Source organism: Hordeum vulgare, chromosome 2H, assembly GCF_904849725.1.
Source record: "Hordeum vulgare subsp. vulgare chromosome 2H, MorexV3_pseudomolecules_assembly, whole genome shotgun sequence".
NCBI classification, from domain to species: Eukaryota; Viridiplantae; Streptophyta; class Magnoliopsida; order Poales; family Poaceae; genus Hordeum; species Hordeum vulgare.
Window position 1 is genome coordinate 41929329 of NC_058519.1, and position 8212 is coordinate 41937540.

Below are 8212 nucleotides of genomic sequence, written 5' to 3' on the forward strand. Positions count from 1 at the left end.
CCTGTTTTTCTATGTTTTTGTCTCTTTTTAGATCTGATTTTGGAATGGAGTCCAAACGGAATAAAATCCCCGAAATAAATTTTTCCAGAACAGAAGAAGATCGGGGGACTTGAGGGCCAAGGCAGGAGGCCCAGAGGGAGCCCAAAAGCCCTGTTGCCGCGACCAGGCTTGTGGCCTCCCTGGCGCTCCCCTGCCCTAGCTCTTTGGCCTATATATTCCCTAAAATCCCAGAAAAAATCAGGGCGTCCACGAAAACACTTTTCCGCCACCGCAAACTTCCGTTTCCGCGAGATCTCGTCTGGAGACCCTTCCCGGTGCCCTGTTGGAGGGGACTTTGGAGCTGGAGGGCTTCTACATCAACATCATCGCCCCTCCAATGACTCGTGAGTAGTCCACTTCAGACCTACGGGTCCGTAGTTAGTAGCTATATGGCTTCTTCTCTCTCTTGGATCATCAATACAAAGTTCTCCATGATCTTCATGGAGATCTATCCGATGTAATCCTCTTTGGCGGTGTGTTTGTCGAGATCCGATGAATTGTGGATTTGTGATCAAATTATCTATGAATTATATTTGAGTCTTTGCTGATTTCTTAGATGCATGATTTGATATCCTTGTAAGTCTCTCCGAGTCTTGGGTTTTGTTTGGCCAACTAGATCTATGCTTCTTGCAATGGGAGAAGTGCTTGGTTTTGGGTTCATACCATGCGGTGACCTTTCCGAGTGACAGAAGGGGCAGCAAGGCATGTATCATGTTGTTGCCATCAAGGGTAACAAGATGGGCTTTCATCATAGATTTGAGATTGTCCATCTACATCATGTCATCTTGCTTAAGTCGTTACTCTGTTCTTATGAACTCAATACACTAGATGCATGCTGGATAGCGGTCGACGTGTGAAGTAATAGTAGTAGATGCAGAAAGTATCGGTCTACTTGTTTTTGACGTGATGCCTATACATTTGATCATTGCCATAGATAATGTCTTGACTTTGCGCGGTTCTATCAATTGCTCGACAGTAATTCGTTCGCCCACCGTCTACTTGCTTTCATGAGAGAAGCCACTAGTGAACACTACGGCCCCCGGGTCTATTCACAACTATCGTCTCCACTTTTACTTTTACTTTGCTTTGTTTACTTTTTGCTTTCAGTTCTCACTTTGCAAACTATCTATAAGGGATTGACAACCCATTCATAGCGTTGGGTGCAAGCTCTTTGTGTTTGTGCAGGTACTTGTGACTTGACGCGATCCTCCTACTGGATCGATACCTTGGTTCTCAAACTGAGGGAAATACTTACTGCTTCTATGCCGCATCACCCTTTCCTCTTCAAGGGAACACCAACGCAAGGCTCCAAGGCTGCGGGAGAATCCTTTGCATATTTGCCAAGGAAGTCCTTGTAGGCGTAGCCAGCAGCAGAAGGACCTCTGATGCCGTTGCCGGGGAAGGTCTTTTGTTGCCGTAGCAGAAGGATTTCTGGCGCCGTTGCTGGGGAGGAGAGATCAAGTCAAGATCTATCCAAGTAGGTGTCACAAACTCATCTCTTCCATTTACCTTTTTTGCCAGTTGCCTCTCGTTTTCCTCTCCCCCACTTCACATTTGCCGTTTTCATTTGCCTTTCTCCTTTGCCGTTTTCTTTTGCATTTTGCCGTTTTCCCTTGCCGGTTTTCTTGCTTGCTTGTGTTCTTGTTTGTTTGTTGAAGTTATCATGGCTGAAAACACCAAACTTTGCGACTTCTCGAGTACTCATAATAATTATTTTATTAGTACTCTGATTGCTCCCGCCACTAGTGTGGAATCTTATGAAATCAACGTTGCCTTGCTGAATCTTGTTATGAAAGAGCAATTCTCTGGCCTTCCTAGTGAAGATGTCGCATCCCATCTCAATAATTTCATTGAACTCTGCGATATGCAAAAGAAAAGAGATGTGGATAATGATGTTGTTAAGTTTAAGCTTTTTCCTTTCTCGTTGCGAGATCGCGCAAAACTTGGTTTTCTTCTTTGCCTAAAAATAGTATTGATTCTTGGGATAAGTGCAAAGATGCTTACATATCCAAGTATTTTCCGCCGGCTAAGATTATCTCTCTTCGTAACGATATCATGAATTTCAAGCAACTTGATCATGAACACGTTGCACAATCTTGGGTGAGGATGAAGTTAATGATTAGAAATTATCCCGCTCATGGCTTGAGTTTGTGGATGATTATACAAATCTTTTACGCTGGTTTGAATTTTGCTCCTCGCAATATCTTGGACTCCGCCTCAGGTGGAACATTCATGGAAATCACGTTAGGAGAAGCTACAAAACTCCTAGACAATATCATGACCAACTACTCTCGGTGGCACACTGAAAGGTCACCTGCTAGGAAAAAGGTACACGCTATAGAACAAATTAACTCGCTTAGTGCTAAGATGGACGAGTTGATGAATTTGGTTGCTAGTAGAAATGCTCCTTTAGATCCTAATGACATGCCATTATCTTCCTTGATTGAAAGTAGCAACGCTAGTTTGGATGTTAATTTTGTTGGTAGGAACAATTTTGGCAACAACAATGCTTTTAGAGGAAACTATGTTCCTAGGCCTTTTCCTAGTAACTCCTCTAACAATTATGGAAATTCCTACAACAACACTTATGGAAATCATAACAAATTACCCTCTGATTTAGAGAGTAGTATCAAAGAGTTCATCAACTTTCAAAAGATTTTCAATGCGTCCATAGAGGAAAGACTACTCAAAATAAACGATTTGGCTAAGAGCGTTGATAGGATGTCTTGTGATATTGATGCTTTGAAAGTTAGATGTGCTCCTCCCAACTTGGATGAAACTTTAAAAGCTATGCCTGTCTCCATGAATGAGAGCAAAGAAAGAACCGCCCAAATTCGCGCTAGGCATGAATGGTTTAAAAGGGTGCGTTCTAGTGATGCAAATCACAAAGATCTTAAAGTTCTTGGTGAGACTCCTCTTGAATCTTTGTTTTCTCGTGTCAAACCTATTGATGAAGGTTCTGGATATGAATCCACTTTGGTTGAAAAATGCCCCAATGATTCGGAGTCCACCTATCTTGAAGATAAAGGTGTGGAGAGTGGAGTAGAAGAAATCAAAATATTGGGTAGTAATGAAACTCCCACTTTGGATTTCAAGGAATTCAATTATGATAGTTGCTCCTTGTTTGAATGCATTTCTTTGATGCAATCCATTGCAAACTCTCTGCATGCTTATAGCCAAAGCAAAGCCTTTACCGCACATATCGTAGATGCTATGATGAAATCTCTTGAAGAGAAACTCGAATTAGAAGTCTCTATACCTAGAAAACTTCATGATGAGTGGGAACCTACTATCAAAATCAAAATCAAAAACTATGAATGCAATGCTTTGTGTGATTTGGGTGCTAGTGTTTCCGCGATTCCAAAGTCTTTATGTGATATTCTTGGTTTCATGAGATTGAAGAGTGTTCTCTTAATTTGCATCTTGCGGATTCTACTGTCAAGAAACCCATGGGAAGGATCAATGATGTTCTTATTGTTGCAAATAAGAACTATGTACCCGTGGTTTTCATTGTACTTGACATAGATTGCAATCCTTCATGTCCCATTATTCTTGGTAGACCTTTCCTAAGGACTATTGGTCCTATCATCGATATGAAGGAAGGGAATATTAGATTTCAATTTCCTCTAAAGAAGGGCATGGAGCATTTTCCTAGAAATAAAATAAGATTGCCTTATGAATCTATTGAGGGCTACTTATGGTTTGAGCACCAAAGATGACTATACGTGATTCCATCACCGTATGCCTAGCTAAGGGCGTTAAACAATAGCGCTTGTTGGGAGGCAACCAACGAATCTAGACTTTTTCTTTCTGTTTTGTGTTTTCCACACTTTCTTAATTCTGTTATGATTGTGTTCTTGTGTTTCTTTTGCGTTTGTGCCAAGTAAAACCGTTATGATTAGTCTTGGGGATGATCGTTTGGTCATGCTGGAAAAGACAGAAACTTTCTGCTCAGGAAAAGAATTTTCATTTTTTTCTGTAAGAGCTTGTGAGTTGATTCTTTTTGCTTCTGATTGATACGCAAATTCTACATACTGTCGTAATTTTTTCAGAATTTTTGAATTAAAAGAAGTATACGAAGTATACAGATTGCTACAGACTGGTCTGCTGTTAACAGATTCTGTTTTTGTTGAGTTGGTTGCTTATTTTGATGAAACTATGGATAGTATCGGGGGGTATTAGCCATGGAAGATTGAAAATACAGTAACCCAACATCAACATAAGTAGAATTTAAGTTTTCTACAGTACTTAAGGAAGTGGTGGTTTGCTTTCTTATACTAATGTTATCACGAGTTTCTGTTTAAGTTTCGTGTTGTGAAGTTTTCAAGTTTTGGGTGCAGTTCTTATGGACAAAGAGATAAAGAGTGGCAAGAGCTCAGCTTGGGGATGCCCAAGCCACCCCAAGTTGATTCAAGGATGTCGTAAAAGCCTAAGCTTGGGGATGCCCCGGGAAGGCATCCCCTCTTTCGTCTTCAATCCATCGGTAACGTTACTTGGGGCTATATTTTTATTCACCACATGTTATGTGTTTTGCTTGGAGCGTCTTGTATCGTAGGAGTCTTTTATTTTTGTTGTGTCACAATCTTCCTTGCTGCACACCTAGAGAGAGAGACATGCACTCATCGTGATTTTGTCGAGCTTCACTTATATCCTTTGGTTAGACAATTCAGCTCACATGTGTTTCACTTATATCTTTAGAGCTAGTTGATTTTTGCTCTGTATGCTTCACTTATATCTTTTAGAGCACGGAAGCGCGTGGCGTGGTAATTTATCTATGCTATGAAAGTAGTCTCAAAAGGGGTAGTTATCCAAAGGGATATGAAAACTTCCACCTTCATGTGCATTGAATAGTTAGAGAAGTTTGATTCATCTCAATTAGTTTTGAGTTGTGGTTGTGGTAATATTGAAGTTATACTAGTAAGGTGTTGTGGATCTAGAAATACTTGTGTTGAAGTTAGTGATTCCCGTAGCATGCACGTATGGTGAACCGCTATGTGATGAAGTCTGAGCATGATTAGTCTATTGATTGTCATCCTTTGTGTGGTGGTCGGGATCGCGCGATGGTTTATACCTACCAACCCTTCCCCTAGGAGTATGCGTTGAATGCTTTGTTTCGATTACTAGTAAAACTTTTGCAACAAGTATACGAGTTTTTCATGACTAATGTTGAGTCCATGGTTTAGATGCACTTTCACCTTCCACCATCACGATCTTCTTTAGTGACATGCAACTTTCGCCGGTGCACAAAACCCATCATATAGCCTCCCTCAAAACAGCCACCATACCTACCTACTATGGATTTTTCAAAGCCATTACGAGATATATTGCCATGCAACTACCACCATGACTTGTGCCACCACTTCTACATTGCCATTGCATGATCATAAAATAGCTAGCATGATGTTTCCATTGATGTTTACGCCATGCTAGATCATTGTCACGGTACACTACTGAAGGCATCCCATATAGAGTCATCATTGCTCTAAGTTTTGAGTTGTAAGTGTGATGATCATCATTGATGGAGAGTTGTCCCATGTGAGGAAATAAAAGAGGCCAGCGAATCCCATTTACAAAAAGAGGCCAAAGATGCCCACCAAAAAAAAAGAGGCCAAAGAGCCCACCAAAAAAATGAGAGAAAAAGAGAGAAGGGACAATGCTACTATCTTTCCACACTTGTGCTTATTAAGCACCATGATCTTCATGATTGAGAGTCTCTCGCTTTGTCACCACCATATAGCTAGTGGGAAATTTTCATTATATAACTTGGCTTGTATATTCCAATGATAGGATTCCTCAAAATTGCCTTAGGTCTTCGTGAGAAAGCAAGTTGGATGCACACCCACTAGTTTTCTTTAAGAGCATTCACATAATCTTAGCTCTAGTGCATCATTTGTATGGCAATCCCTACTCATTCACGTTGATATCTATTGATGAGCATCTCCATAGCTCGTTGATATGCCTAGTCAATGTGACCATCTTCTCCTTGTTTACCTTGCAACTTCCACCACACTCCATTCCACTTATAGTGCTAAAACCATGGCTCACGCTCATGTATTGCGTGAGAGTTGAAAAAGTTTGAGAAAGTAAAGGTGTGAAAACAATTACTTGGACAATACCGAGGTTGTGCATGATTTAAATTCGTTGTGCAAGGATGATAGGGCATAGCCAGACTATATGATTTTGTAGGGATAACTTTCTTTTGGCCTTGTTATTTTGAAAGTTCATGATTACCTTGCTAGTTTGCTTGAAGTATTATTGTCTCCGCGTCAATAGAAAACTATTGTTTTGAATCTAATGGATCTGAACATTCACGTCACATAAGAGGAGTTACAAAGGACATCTATGCTAGGTAGCATGGAAGCATCAAAAATTCATTCTTTATCACTTCCCTACTCGAGGACGACCAGGAGTTAAGATTGGGGATGCTTGATACGTCTCAAACGTATCTATAATTTTTGATGGTTTCATGCTGTTATCTTGTCAACTTTAGATGTTTTATATACCTTTTATATCTTTTTTGGGACTAACTTATTAATTCAGTGCCAAGTGCCAGTTCCTGTTTTTTCTGTGTTTTTGACTCTTTTCAGATCTGATTTTGGAACAGAGTCCAAACGGAATAAAATTCCCGAAATAATTTTTTCCAGAATAGAAGAAGATTGGGGGACTTGAGGGCCAAGGCAGGAGGCCCACAGGGAGCCCACAATGTTGGGGAACGTCGCATGGGAAACAAAAATTTTCCTACGTGCATGAAGACCTATCATGGTGATGTCCATCTACGAGAGGGGATGAGTGATCTACGTACCCATGTAGACCGTACACCAGAAGCGTTAGTGAACGCGGTTGATGTAGTGGAACGTCCTCACGTCCCTCGATCCGCCCCGCGAACAATCCCGCGATGAGTCCCACATCTAGTACCGAACAGACGGCACCTCCGCGTTCAGCACACGTACAGCTCGACGATGATCTCGGCCTTCTTGATCCAGCAAGAGAGACGGTGAGGTAGAAGAGTTCTCCGGCAGCGTGACGGCGCTCCAGAGGTTGGTGATGATCTCGTCTCAGCAGGGCTCCGCCCGAGCTCCGCAGAAACGCGATCTAGAGGAAGAACCGTGGAGGTATGTGGTCGGGCTGCCGTGGAAAAGTCGTCTCAAATCAGCCCTAAAACCTCCGTATATATACGTGGGAGAGGGGGCCTTGCCTTGGGGCACAAGGAGCCCCAAGGGGGTCGGCCGAGCCAAGGGGGAAGATCTCCCACCCCCCAAACCGAGTTGGACTTGGTTTGGTGGGTGGGAGTCCTTCCTTCCCTTCCCACCTCCACCTTTTTTTTCTTTCTCTTTGATTTTTCTTCCAATGCGCATAGGGCCCTTTTGGGCTGTCCCACCAGCCCACTAAGGGCTGGTGCGCCACCCTCAAGGCCTATGGGCTTCCCCGGGGTGGGTTGCCCCCCCCCCCCCCGGTGAACTCCCGGAACCCATTCGTCATTCCCGGTACATTCCCGGTAACTCCGAAAACCTTTTGGAAATCAAATGAGGTCATCCTATATATCAATCTTCGTTTCCGGACCATTCCGGAAACCCTCGTGACGTCCGTGATCTCATCCGGGACTCCGAACAACATTCGGTAACCAACCATATAACTCAAATACGCATAAAACAATGTCGAACCTTAAGTGTGCAGACCCTGCGGGTTCGAGAACTATGTAGACATGACCCGAGAAACTCCTCGGTCAATATCCAATAGCGGGACCTGGATGCCCATATTGGATCCTACATATTCTACGAAGATCTTATCGTTTGAACCTCAGTGCCAAGGATTCATGTAATCCCGTATGTCATTCCCTTTGTCCTTCGGTATGTTACTTGCCCGAGATTCGATCGTCACTATCCGCATACCTATTTCAATCTCGTTTACCGGCAAGTGTCTTTACTCGTTCTGTAATACAAGATCCCGCAACTTACACTAAGTCACATTGCTTGCAAGGCTTGTGTGTGATGTTGTATTATCGAGTGGGCCCCGAGATACCTCTCCGTCACACGGAGTGACAAATCCCAGTCTTAATCCATACTAACTCAACTAACACCTTCGGAGATACCTGTAGAGCATCTTTATAGTCACCCAGTTACGTTGCGACGTTTGATACACACAAAGTATTCCTCCGGTGTCAGTGAGTTATATG